Source organism: Adiantum capillus-veneris, chromosome 17 (genome assembly GCF_014529385.1).
Source record: "Adiantum capillus-veneris isolate H3 chromosome 17, ASM1452938v2, whole genome shotgun sequence".
Taxonomy (NCBI): domain Eukaryota; kingdom Viridiplantae; phylum Streptophyta; class Polypodiopsida; order Polypodiales; family Pteridaceae; genus Adiantum; species Adiantum capillus-veneris.
The window spans coordinates 19,066,487-19,080,624 of record NC_140947.1 but is presented as its reverse complement, the minus strand read 5'-3'; the positions used below and the strand labels follow the sequence as shown (position 1 = coordinate 19,080,624).

General features: G+C 50.2%; 1 protein-coding gene across 3 annotated transcripts in view; it reads right to left on the bottom strand.

The window, feature by feature from the left end:
* Positions 1 to 14,138, bottom strand: part of LOC147436883 (phosphoinositide phospholipase C 6-like) — a 122,544-nt gene that overhangs the window by 106,877 nt on the left and 1,529 nt on the right. The gene's annotated exons all lie outside the window — the stretch shown is intronic.

Below are 14,138 nucleotides of genomic sequence, written 5' to 3'. Positions count from 1 at the left end.
AGGTTAGCTTCACTAGAAACAGTATCAACTAACACATCCTTGTGAACAATCACATCATCTTCATGCAAATCATCATGCTTATAATCATGCAAGTCATGTGTGTCTTGTCTTGCTTTGGAGAAGAAGAGACTAAGAGATTCTCCTTCTCTTGATTCTGTTCAAACGGCGCTTGCACAATTGAAAAGAGTCGCAAGAACTCTTTCATGTGTTGTTAGCTAGCTCTTGTCTTTTCGTGCTTTGTTCTCGTGATCAAATTCTGCTTGTCTTTCTTTGGCTTCCAATCGTGCTTGCTCATGCTCACGCTCTATGGCTGCCACGCTTTCTTCGTATTCACGATCTATGGCTGCCCTCCTTTCTTCGTAGGCCTTCCTTTCTGCTTTTCTTTCTTTGCGTTCTAACTTTCTTTCCATAAGCAACTGCTTCAACTCCTCCATAGGAGTTAGTGCAATCCTTGGCGTAGATGGGGAAGGGGGAGGGTCGGAAAAGCCTCCAGGTGAGGAAAATTCTTCTTCGCCTCTCGCATGCTCATCACCTCCAAGCGAAGTATCCATTCCGCTTCGAGTGATGACCATCCACTAAAGTCTTGCGTTCTTGTGGGTTCTTTTGGTCTTGGGTTCTTAAGTTCACAAGGAACTTGGGTTCTTGGGGGTCTTGGTTCTTGGGGTTCTTGAGTTCTTGAGGTTCTTTCGGGTCTTGAGGTTCTTGAGGGTCTTGGGGTTCTTGAGGTTCTTGAGGTTCTTGCGGTTCTTCTTTCGCTTGCAATCTGTGTTAGAGAAGGATCCTCTCTTCACCCGAGTTCTGCTCTTTTCCGCGGGCGCACCCCTTGGCAGTCTTGCGCTCACACCAAGGTTGCTTTTTTTCACCTCACGTCGATTGGTTGGCCGCTAAGTGCACGGTCCGCTCTCAATGAGTGAAAAGAGGCACAAGGGGAGGCTGGACAAGCCCTTCTTTCTTTGGTTTCTTGTCACTCTTCAAAAACACGATTAGGAATCAACACACTTGGGTTACGTGCGACCGCAACAAGCAAAAAAATCATGTGGTTCTTGTGGTTCTTTCCTTGAGTGATACAGAACACTGCCAAAGCTCTGATACCAATGTAAGGTGCAGCAGAAGTGAATGGTGAACTTTGCTCAAGATGAGTGCTTCAAACTGTGCTCAAGGTTCCTTTTACTTAGGGAAGGGAGAGCCTTCCGTTCTTTAATGAGAGAGTGCAATGTACACAAACAAAGTGAATGGACACTGTGAGTGAAGGTGCTGAGACTAAGAGATAGAGAGAGAAGAGAATACGACACCAGAATGTTGTCAAACCCTCCTCCGAAGGCCCCACTCTCTATGGCGAGAGCGGTCTACTTATGATAGCACAAATCTCTACAATGGTGGACTTGCCGATGATGTCGACGACGATGAGGACAACGACGAGACGGGCTGAAATCTGAAACTACTAAGGGCTAAAATATGCAAATCTTTGTCTGCTGAATTCTGACTCTATGTCGGTGACGATGTCGATGACGACGATGCAACGACGACGTGCTGAAAATGCAGATGCTGAAATCTGCGTTTTCCGAGCTAAATCTGCAAACTACACGGGATCTGACCGTGCGGCGAGGATCTGCAAGGTTCGGGGTTCTACCTCGGTTACTGACTGCTGAAAACTGAAAACGTTGATGTTCTTGATCGTTTCGTCACGAAGATCTGCAAAAATGCTGAGGATCAAGCTGATGTAAAAACGCTGGGCTGAATCTGTATTTTGCTCCAAAAACGCTAGGCTGAATTCTGTCCTGCGAGGGAATCTGCAATTGCAAAAACGCTGGCTGATCTGGTCCAAAAACGCTAGCTTTATGCTGTGAAGCAAAAACGCTAGGGCATCTGGGGGTTCTGCTGAGAAGTTGCCTGTTGAGCGAGTGCTCCTGCTGCCTCTTCTGCCAATAAGTGCTAGCTCTGGTTTGCTTATATATTATCTCAGCAAAATTGCCCTAGCTAGTTCCCAACAAAAGTCACTTAAAAATAATAAGTGAAAAATGTCAAAAATAGGAAAAATAGGTCTACGCACTGTAAAAATGCTCCTGATGGGTTCTGATGGAAATCTGATAATCATGCTGTGTGCAACCAGAGGATATGCATCTACTCTAAGTGTCTGGACATGCACAATGTGCGAACAAACTCACAAAAGTGCCAGATCACTTCCTATTCTAGACTGACTTGACATGCTTGTCCACAGACACATTAGGTTGGATGTGTCACATGACAGGTTCTTGAGGTTCTTGAATTCTTGAGGTTCTTGAGTTCTTTGCTTGCAATCAGTGTTTAAGAAGGTTTTTCTTACCCGAGCTCGACTCTTCCCTGTGGATGCACCCCCTGGCGGCCTTGCGCTCACACCAAAGTTGCTTTTTCCCACCGCACGTCGAGTGGTCGGCCGCTAAGTGCACGTTCTGCTCTCAATGAGTGAAAAGAGGAACAAGGGGAGGTTGGACAAGCCCTTCTTTCCTAGGTTACAAGTCGCTCTTCAAAAACACGATTAGGAATCGACACGCCCAAGTGGACTCGAGTTACGTGCGACTGCAACAAGCAAAAAATATCTTGTGGTTCATTCCTTGAGTGATACAGAACACTGCCAAAGCTCTGATACCAATGTAAGGTGCAGCGGAAGTGAATTGCTGATAGTGCTCATGATAAGCGCTCCGAACTGTGCTCAAGGTTCCTTTTACTGACAGAAGAAGTTCCAGCAACTTGCAGTGTCCTCAGCAAGACCGACAGAAGACTCTTGCGTTTTCAGCCAACAAAAGCCTTCCATTCCTTTAGAGAGAGAATGCAATGATCACAAACAAAGTGAATGCTATTGTGAATGAAGGTGCTGAGCCTGAGGGAAAGAGAGAGAAGAATACGACACCAGGCGGTTCTCAAACCCTCCTCCAAGGGCCCCCCCTCCTCTCTATGGCGAGCGAGGTCTATGCTATTGCACAAATCTGGTACAATGGACTAGATGCAATGAACTTGCCGACGATGTGGACGACAATGATGACGACGACGAGGACAGGCTGAAAACTGAAAATGCTAGGGTTGAAAAGCTGAAATCTACAAAACACTGACTTTCTGCTGAATAGTGACACTATGTCAACGAGGATGGCGATGATGACGACGATGCGCTGAAAACAAAGATGCTGAAATCTATTATAAACGCTGAATTCAATCCAAATTTCTTCTTTCTTTCTCCTTTACATGTTAAAAAATTTATAGCGTAAAATTGTCCTCTTTACCATTGCAGGCTCTTTTGCTAGAAATAGGCGCCCCAAGTCTCCCTTTATAGCTGCAGCAAGCTGGGTCGAGCAGCCTTCCCTACAGCTCACGACCCTGGGAATTGGCAATTTAAATAAATAGAATGCCCAATTTTTTGTCAAATGCTTTGTTCCCAGACTGACCGAGAATTGGACCTTCTGCTTGGAGAATGGATATGCCGGGTTGCATTGGGTGTGCAATCAGAGGATATGCAACTACTCTAAGTGCCTGGACATGCACGGCCTGCTCACGGGCTCACAAAGGTGCCAGAACACTTCCTAAGCTGACCTAAACCCTAGACCTGTGATAGCTTGTCCACATGCACATAGGGTTAGATGTGCACATGACAGGGAAAGAGATATACAAGGAATGTTCTACAATTCCACTGCAATTTGACAACATCTATGCCATGGGGAACTACTCAAAAGAATCAAAGATCTTTCGAGCCACCACTTTTCTCAGAGATAACGCCATGCAGTGGTGGATGTCTATAGCTACCAAGCCGCACACTCCAAGGACTTGGCAAGCTTTCAAGAAAATCCTTTCCCAAAGGTACATGACATCTTTCTCTGAAGTGCAATTTCTGGTAGAGTGGGGTATCCTCAAGTTGCTAGCACCTTGGAGGCCCAATGTGATCGCTATATCATTGGACTACCATCATCGCTACGGGAATACTAACTGTCCAAGCCAGTTTCAACTATTCAAGAGCTTATGGACGATGCTGCAATCGGCTACAATCTTATGGAAGGAACCTAACCCTAACTTTGGTGCAGGTCCCAAGATGGAAAGCCAGTCGTCTTTTCGAGCTCGATTGACCAAGATACACCGAGAATGCTTTTTGAACTTCGTTCGAAAATACTATTTGGAATTTGTTTGAAATGGATTTTATCTATTTTGAACTAGTTTTGGTGCCGATTTGAGGATTCTTGGTTTTTTATGTTGACTTCTAAATATCTTCAGCTCGGGCTTTCTTAGGAGGAGTATTCATGTTTGATGTGAAACCTCTGAACGACGTAGGCCAATGGTCTACGGAGCATTTAGTTGCATGCTTGAAAAACCTATAAATGACACAGGCTGGTGGTCTGGGGAGCATTTAGTTGTATTTGGAGCCTCCAAGCGAGGCAAGTTGCGGTCTGGGGAGCGTTTGGTTGTATCAATCCTCTAAGCTGAAACCGGCTCGTAGACTCGCTAAAGGGCGGTAGACTCTAGCTTTCACCCGATCTTTACTTTGATTAACTTTACTTGCACTTTACGACATAAGTAACTTCACAAATAAACTTGTAACTAGAATTAACCACTTCAAAACAATTCACAACGACACCCTATCGGCCCCAAAGGTTGGCGCCCCTTTCGGTATTTCTTTGTTCTTATTGCGCTTGAGAAAAAACTGTAAACTTCAACAAGCTGTCACACTTTAATCAGGCTGGAATTCCCCTACTCTAGCCCAATTTTGGCAACATAACCGTAGTAGAAGTCTCCACAAACAAAATCCCAAGTAAACGGTGATTTTCCACGCACTTTAGAGCACTTTACAAAACCTGACGAGAAATTACAGCACGATGAATTCTCTGTTTTTGGCCTCCAATTTGCACCAAAATACTAGTTCGATGCTCCTTTTGGTTCAATTCCTAGTACCCACCAAATTACAAAGTCTTGTCCAGGGGCCTAAATGACTTTAATTGAGCCTAGCCACTTCTTTACGAGTCGGATTTCAATGCCAATCGGCCCAACCATCTCATAGCTGCTTGACCTTGCTTTCTGCAGGTGAAACTCTCGGCCAATGACCGTTTCACACTGGCCATGCAATGTCCAAGCATTTGTGATTTCAACAAGAGAGTCCCAAAAATGAAATAAAAATCAAGGGAAAGAAATTACCAAATATAGATAGTGGTTGTCACAGTCTCCTGACATACCCCCCTCTTTAAATCGCAAATGTCCTCGATTGCATGCATCCTATACATGCCACAGATGATTTAGAGTGGTTAGCACCTTTTTATCATCGCATGTATCCACAAGGACTGTCAAACATGTATACAAATGACTTAATGAGACCTTCATACTTTTGTCAAGCAATGTACACTTCTATTGCATTGAATCCTTAGGTACATGTGAAGTGCTAGCTCCAGCATAACCCCTCTTTTGAGCATGTGTCAAAACCTTTAACCTTCACTCTACTGAAGTGATCTGAGTTGGGGAATACGTGGGTTGTAAACCAAAGGCTTCAAGGTAGAACTGCAATACTTTTGGCGACTTTATCAGTTCACTTTCGTCCATCCACTTTGCATCCATAGGTGGGTAGTTTTTGAACATCACCAAATAACCTCTTGCAACTTTTCCCTCAACTTTTCTTTCTTTTGGCCTGTCCTTTAGAAGACTCAACAGAATCTTTAGCCTTCTCTGCTTTTCCTAACCCCTAGGAAGCTTCAAGAGTCGCTTTTGCAAAGGACCTCTTTGCTGAATTTTTCTTTGACTGGCCCCTTTCACGTTGCCCTGAAATCCACTCACTTCTCCTTTCAACAAGGCATAACCAGTGTCGGCAACTTCCATAAGCTGAGTAAGAGTGGCCACTTTGTTCTTTATACAATAATTTCTAATCCCTTTAGGCAAACCACAACAATACTTCTCTACTTGCTTTGTCAATGGCACAATTCTGTAGGAAGTTACTGAAAGCAATGACGCTATACAAAACTTCCGATTGCACACTTCTAAGTTTTTGCAAGTATCCACATTTAGTTGGTGTCAATCTGTCATGATATCAACTTCAAACTCATTTGATAGCCATGCAGAAGCAAACATCTGTTTGAAGTAAACCCATGTGGCGGGTGTCTGTCCTTGCATTAACAATGTAGTCTACCATGAACACGCATTTCCTTTTAAGAAAGTGGCCGCTTTCTTGACCTTGGAGGCCTCTGTAAAACTCCCCCCTGCATAAGCCGTATCAAACTGTTGAAGGAAAGTAAGAGTCTTCAAATCCACTGAAAAAATCAAACTTCACAACTGCACCACCTTCTTTGTATGGTTTTGGCTTTTCCAGCACTGCTAAATTACCATAGGGAAGTGTTTGCAACATGGGTACAGTGGTGGGGATCATCTGTGCCCCTTAGCAGTTAACCTTTTGGTTCCCTGGTGCCATATTTTCTTGCTGGTCGGAAAAACCAGCCATACCAAAAGCAGCATGCGGCACCCCAAACTGGCCCTAATTACACTGAAACCCTTGCTGGAGGCCAATATTACGATACATGTGGTTTGGCATCATGCCTTGCATAACCCCAAAGACTGTTTCCAGGCGGATACCCGCCATGCTTTGAAGCACAGATCCACCCCCGAAATACCCGGGATGTACCATGGGTGGTGAAAACACCCTAATGCATAGCCTCGAAATTAACTCACTGTCCATTCATGCCAACATTTGAACTCTCAAAGGTGGCTGGCTGAACTCGTAAAGCCTGTGGAGCGCCTGTGGAGCTAGCGTCCTAACCACCTGTTCGTGGACAGAAGGAATTTGTCTTGGAGTCCCAACTGACACCGCAACATGCGGCTGCTCCCTGCCCCACTGGGACACATTAGGGACCTGGGCTTAAGCCTCAACGGGCTCTACTCGCTGAGAAGGTTTCCTTGCCTGTACAACCTCCTCTACAAGAGAGGACTACAACAAACATGATGGGGAGACTCTCCCAATGAAAAAACAACATATGTACAATGAGGCTATATCAGGGGATGGGAGGAGGGAAGAGCCACACAGGTGGACGGTAGTGCCATCTGAGCACACCCTGATCCATGGTGAAAAATGGCCGAGGACGCTAGAGTCGAAGGAAAGCCTCTCTGCGCTCCCGCATGCGGTCGGAACTGCCCTGGAGTCTCTCAAACCATCCTCTGAGAGTATGAACCAGCTCAAGCCAAAGATCCCGAACTCTCTCTGCTGGTGGTACAGGCCGCGCCTCGAAGATACGAAAGCAACGGGCCCGCCAGATGAACCAGACTGTCAGGCCACTGATAAGCTCCCAACACACCTCTCTCTCACTGCACCCTCCTGTGGAGTAAGCTCTGTGGCAGGCTGGAGTGAAGGTCCCCCCCCCCCCCCCCCCCCCCCCCCCCCCTCATCACTATCATCCTGCTGGTGGATGAAAGCTCAAACTGAAGTGCCGGGCCCATGAGAGTGGACCAAGCAGCTACCCCCCAAGTGTACTGCCGAGCCGTGGAAAGAGCAGGCATCAGCCGAAGAACACAAAGCCACACCTGTTGTGCCAAGGGACAATCCCAAAGACAATGACGTTGGCTCTCTACAAGGTGGTCAAAAGCTGTGCATGCGGACGAGAGGCCACTGTGCACAAGCCAGCTCCCAACTGCTTTAGCTCTGTGTGCGACCAGCCACTGAAACAAAGTGACTCACCTCGGCAATCTGGAGTCCCACAACCTCTCCCAAAAAGCTGCCAAGAACTCTGCTGTGAGACCCTCCTCTTGCCAATGAGGTGCTGCAGCAAGGCGAGCCTCTCTATGTGCTGCCAGTATGTGACTTCCCACTCAAACAGTGTACTGAAAGAAAGGGACGCCTGGGTGGTCTGCAGAAGAGAAAGGGTCCCTCCAGAGCCACTCTCCAGGGTCCCACTGTACTCGTGCCAGTGGACAACACTGCCAGGCCCACAGCCTCCAATGTCAAGTCTCAAGAGCTGTTGGGTCGGGATCAATGACACAAGTCCTCCCACAGATGCCCACCAATCGGATCCTCTGAAAACAGCACTCTGTCACCTGCGGGGCCTCTACTGCAACTCGCTGTGAGCGTCCCTCCCCCTGTAGCTCAAAAAACAGGGAGGGAACAGTCTCTGAGCAAGCCCAAATAGAGATGAGAACCTCCAGTCACGTGAAGGCTCCCATCCATCTAGGCACTGTTGACTCAAGAGGCATGAGCCACTCAGCTAGTACTACCTCTCAGATGTCCTGACACATGCTCTGCACCCCTCTCATGCCCTGTAGTAGTTGAAAGCCCTGTAGCTTCTCTGACAAGCCTGATAACTCAAGCAGTCACCTAAAGAGCGTGCTGGACCCGTTGCCATGGAACCCCAAGAAACATGAGGCCGACTACCAACCAAGTGTCCTCTCTGAGTGCTAACCATGGGGTTCCAAACAAGTGGCTGTCGTAGGCGCTCCTCCGTGCAAGTAGGCTGGCGCTGCTCCAGGCCTCGCCGCAAGTGCTCCCAAGATCGAAGCAACCCCACAGCGAAGCGATCCTCCAGTCTCCTGCTCAAAACAACTCTACGCATCTCTGTGAAGATCCATCTGGTCGAAGGTTGCCAGGGGCCTCTTGCCTGAGGGACCCTAGCACGAAGCCGCTGTAACAAGAACTCCTTCCAGGGCTCCTCGCCTGGAAGAAGACCTCGGACGATGAACTTCCCAAGAAGGGCTCTGCTCTGCTGTGCTCGGTCAATGATCCCCAGCCCTCCCTGTGAACAAGGAAGAATGATGACCTGCCAAGCCACTTTGGCTCGGGCAGTCAAAGTGTCTCGCCCTGACCAAAGGAAATTCCTGATCAGCCGCTCAACCTGGCTGATACAAGAACTCAAGAAGATCCAACAAGAAGTGATGTACCACATAGTAGCCAACAGCACCTGGTTGGCCACTACAACTCTGCCAGCCAAAGAAAGTCGTGCGGAGCTCCAATGTAACAGCTTCCTCTTGATGGACAGGAGGAGGGGAGCAATCTGCTGCTCGGGAGACAAGTCCAAACCAACCTGACAGCCCAAGTACCGAACTGCAGTCCCTGAGGGAATCCACCTGAAACCCTCACCTGGCGTCCAGTCGGGCACAGGAGCACAACCAACCAAGAAAGCCACAGTCTTTCTCCAGTTGATCAGTGCGCCAGATGCACAACAAAAGGTCTCAAGAGCCTGCTCACACCTGTGAAGGTTGGCCTCCTCGCCATCTAAGTACAAGGCTAAGTCGTCAGCAAACTCAGCGTCCAGTAGCTCATCTCCCCGAATAGGGAGTGCTAAGCCCCGTAGACCAACCGGCTGCAACACCAAAAACCTGCTCATCGCCTCAGCATAGAACAGAAAGAGGAAGGGGGCGAGAGGACAGCCCTGTCTGTCCGAACGTGTGAGCATGAAACGATCACCTCTACCTCCTGCCAAAAGTACCTGACTATGTGCCTGTCTGTATAAAGCTGACACCCCTCTAATCCAAGCATCTGAGAAGCCCATCCTGCGTAGAGTGCCCTCTAGAAAGTCCTAGTCAACTTTGTCGTATGCCTTCTCAAAATGGAGAAGAAGAATCACCAGGTCCTCACCACGGAGCCGCGCTAGGGCAGAAGCCTCCCAAATAGTAAAGATGTTTTCAAGGATACTGCGCTCCTTGACAAAACCTATCTGAGTCCCATGTATAAGGCTCTCTAGAAGTGGTTGGATCCTCAAACTCAGAGCCTTGGCAAGAATTTTGTAGGCTGAGTTGAGGATGGTGATGAGGCGCCACTGTCGAATCTCATCCAAGGAGCCACCCTCCTTGGGAATGAGGTAAATCAGACCCTCACTCATGCTGTCAGGCATCACTCCTGTGAGCAAGATGTACTGAAAAGCACTACAGAGATCTGGGCCAAGCAAGTCCCAATACTCCAAGAAAAAACTGGGAGTCAACCCATCCTCACCTGGACAACTACCAACCCATCCTCACCTGGACAGCTACCAACCCATCCTCACCTGGATGGCTACCACGGGGGAGGACACTAAGAGCCGTGTGCAGCTCCTCAAGCTGAAGTGGCAGCTCAAGCCTCTGACGCATCTCCTCAGTCACAAGGCAAGGCATCTGTGCCCACACCTGCTCCATGCATGCATCCTGACGCTCTGACTGAGGCTCTGCAGACAGTAACTCACGGTAAAAATCAGTAGCAACTGCACGCATATCCTAGGGCTTAGAAGCAACTGATCCGTCGGGCCTTCTCAACTGACTGACCTTGGCACACGAATGTCGAGGTCCCACTGCCTCGAAGAAAGCACCAGTCACTCTGTCGCCCACCTGTGTCCACTGAGATGTCTATCGATGGAAAGCAAACTCATGTCGCAGCTCCTTTGTGCTAACAAGCTCCTGACGAGCCTGCTGTAGCTGCTCCTCCAATCAAGGACTGTCTGGATGCTGCTCCTGCATCCACTGCAACGAAGTAATGCCCCGTCTGAGACGCTGCTCCTCCTCTCTCACTGCAACCCGGCGAGCCAAAGACTCCTGCAGAAAGAAACGACTAATCTGAGCTAGTCCTGAGGCCACTCTGTCAGCAGGAGAATCCTGCGTATACAAGCTCTCTGTCCAGAGAGCCTCTACTCGCTCTCTGAGTGCAGAGTCCAACAAGACCCTCTCTGGGATGCGAAGCATCGTGCTCCCCCTCCTCTGCCTGTCTGCCACTATGAAGATCACTGGTGAATGGTCCGAGAAGGAAGTCCCTGCCAGAATGCCAATTGTCCCACCCAACTCACTAAAATGGTCACTAGTGTAAAAGCGATCTATCCGCGATAGATTCACTCCTTCCCACTCTGCGGTCCGAACGAGAGAAGGCTAGGCTGTCTGGGGGCCTCACAAAACTAGAGTGCTGCCACACATCCGAGACCCTCAGAGTCATATAAAACCTCTCCCAAGCTGCCAACTCAACTCCATGCACAGTAGCATGGCTACCACCAATCCTGTCAGAAGGGTCCTCCAACATGTTGAAGTCCCTCCCTATGCACCAGTGTTCTGCCTACGACAGAGACTCAACTATCTGTGACCAAAAATCTGCTCGTGCACTCGCCACATTGGGCACATAGATGTTCAGGAAGCCCACAAGGCAACCCTGAACCTGCATAGTAATCCACTGCGCCTTGCCTGGCACAATAATCCCTCTGCCCACAATGGCCTGCTGCAAAGAATCCGCAATAGTCATACATACCCCACCCTGGATGCCTCCAGGTCCAAAAGCATCTGACCAAAAAGTATCATATCGTCCACGCAAGAGCTGACCACAACATCTAATGCGGCTCTCACACAGATGGTGCTCCTGTAGCATAAGGAGATCAATCTCTCCTCCCACAAGGCAACACTGAAGCTCTTGACGCAGTCAGCCCCGCTGACGCTGAAACTGGGGCTCACCAAGTCTCTGCACGTTCCATGAGACGATCCTCATAGGGAGCGAGAGAGAACAAATGCTACCACAGCAGCTAAACGTGCTATCTTCGAGGCTCGCTTGGATGGGGAGTAATCCGCATCCGAGCGTCCTCTACATAGGCGTGACTGCAACGAGTGTCTGGCCCAAGCCCAAGTAGAGCGAGCCGTCCGTAAAGCAACCTCCTCTGTCCAGGAGTCCTCATGAATGTGTACATAGCATGGCAAGCACTGCGTATCGGCAAAGAAGTAAACCACAATGTGTCTACATCCTGCTATATCTGGAGGGGTCACCGCAAACTTGGCCAGTGGCCACAAAGTCTGAAGCATGTCTATAACTCCTAGTTCTCCCATGTGGTGAGAGAACTCTAGGAACTGTGTGTGTAACCACCCCAACATTGAGTCGAGAGTCCACTCAGTCTGGTCCCTACCGCAAAGGGGAAAAGAGAAGCCAACCGCCGAGTCCAAGGCCTCTATCCCCCTAACTGCAAGGAACAGAACATGGACCCTAAAGCAGGCTACCTCATGGTCTACTGAGGGGTCGCCGAGAAAACGAGTAAAGTCGTAGTCGAAGAAGTCCCATCGGCGCTGCATGTCGATGCTCGTCAGACCACGAGGGATAGCTGCAAAAGGAGACGTCTGTACCTGTAGAGGGGGTCGCAAGAAAGGCTGTCCCTCTCTCGCCAAGCGACTCGTGGTAAAGGCGCTGCCAAGAGATCTCCTAGCAGCCGGAGATGGCCCCGTCCCCTGGGTCGGCTGTGGAACTAGAGCAGGAGGGGGGGGAGTAGAAGCAAGGGGAAGAGGTGGAGAAGAGGGGCGGGGGGGAGCGACAGAGGTAGAGGGGCGGCGGGAGAAGGCGGCGGGAGCAAGAGGCGGGGGGGAGGATGATTGAGGAGGGGGGGAACTCTAGGGGGGGAGGGGCTATCGAGGGTGAAGTTGAGGTGGGGACTGGAGCAGGGACCTCATCCTGCTCAAGAGGACCGAAACGGTTCCCCGTGGGAACCCACTGCTGCTGGGCAGGCGCCTGAGGACCCCTCTAAGTGCCAGGCTGTCGCTGTGGCCCCTGCCATCGTCGACCACGGACCTGCTGCCATTCCTCCTCCGTTGGAGCCCCAGGCTCAGAGGGAGGCTCTGCATGTGCGCGCTGTCTCTGCCTGTGTGGCTGTTGGCCAGCCCTTGCAGGCTGGGGCTGAGTCTGTGGTGTAGGTCGAGACCTCCTCCGTTGACAGGCCTTCGCAAGATGGCCCATCTGTCGACAAATGAAGCACTGGTTCCGGAGGCCCGAATACTCCACGCTCTGTCTAAACCAACCCCCACTTACCCGAGGCAAAAGAATGACCTTCGGGAGCGTGTGAGTATCCCTAACCAGAACGCGAACTGAGGGAAATGCTGGCCGCCTTGGCAACTACTGAGGCTGCCGTGCGAGGTGTCTCCAGGACAGTCCCAATCGTTGAGCCTATCCTGGACAAAAGTAGTAAGTACTCCCTCCGCAAACCAGGAAAGCAGACGGAGATGGGGATGTCTGCCTCCTCTACTAGAACATCCAAAGCAGAGTCAAAGCCATGTCTCCACTGTCGAAAGTCGGCTCGAGCTGCTCGGATGGTCAATGGACTCATGGCGATGACCTTGGACGCCATCTCAAAGGTCTCAAACTCGATCCGATAGTAGTCTCGTCCGAGTATCTGTACGTCCAAGATCTTGCCCACCTCTGCAAGAAGGCATGCCTGGAGAAGGTCAGGCAGCTCTCCTCTGCTCGGTCGGGTACCGAGAATCTTGCAGATGACAGAAGTCGCCTGCAAGCGCTCTACCTCTGCGGCTAGGCTCTCTTGCTCTGTCGGTGAAAGAGCAAGTCAAATGGTGGGCTCAGCGGGGTCGGGCGAGGAGGCTTCGGTAGAGTCCCTCTGTGGCAGAACTGGAGCCTCCATCTGTGTCTGCTACTGAGTCGAAGAAGGCGGGAAGGGCGCGAAGCTCCCAGCAGGCCATGGGGACAGACTTTTGCGAGCAAAAAAAGAGGTGGGCGGGGAGGGAGGCAATGCAAACGGGAGAATAAGGGGCGGGCGAGCGGCGGGGGGGGGGGGGGGGGGACTGAAGGCGGAAAAGCTAGGGGCGGCGAGCACGCTGAGGCAAGCAGGGGTGGGCAGCGGCGGGGGGGGGGGAGGGAGGGCAGCGGGCGGCGTCAGGCGGGGGTAGGCAACGACAGGGGCAGCGGGGGGGCAGCGGGCAGGAGCTGCGCGCAAGGGGCGGGCTGAGGCTGCGCGCAAGGGGAGGGCTGAAAGCAGTGCGCAAGGCAGGGGTGGGGATGGCGAGAGCAAGGGGGGGGAGGGGGGGGGACGGACAGCAGCAACGAGCCAGGTGAACTTCAGCTTCGGTATTTCTTTTTATATTAATCTTTGAGCAAAGTACAACTCCCGCAGGTGCTTGCTCTCAGACTCTGCGTCCAAATGACTTACTGACAGATCTATGCACGAATACTAAAAGAGTTTAAAGCTGAAAAAGTCCAATCTTTTTCATGAAGGAGTGCCTCTTTAAGTAGGCAAGATGGCACGATCTACCTCTTTCCTTTGTAGCCTGAAAAGGGTGCACATGGGATGAACCTCTCTTTCATTGAGCTTCTACATCCCTTTCATTTTCATGAACATGTTTAAGCTCACACTCATTGTACACTGGACATCCAATATTGGCTGGTGTGCATATTTGGGCGTCACATAGTGACATCACAAAGCCATCCTATTAGCCACAGCTCAAAAAAG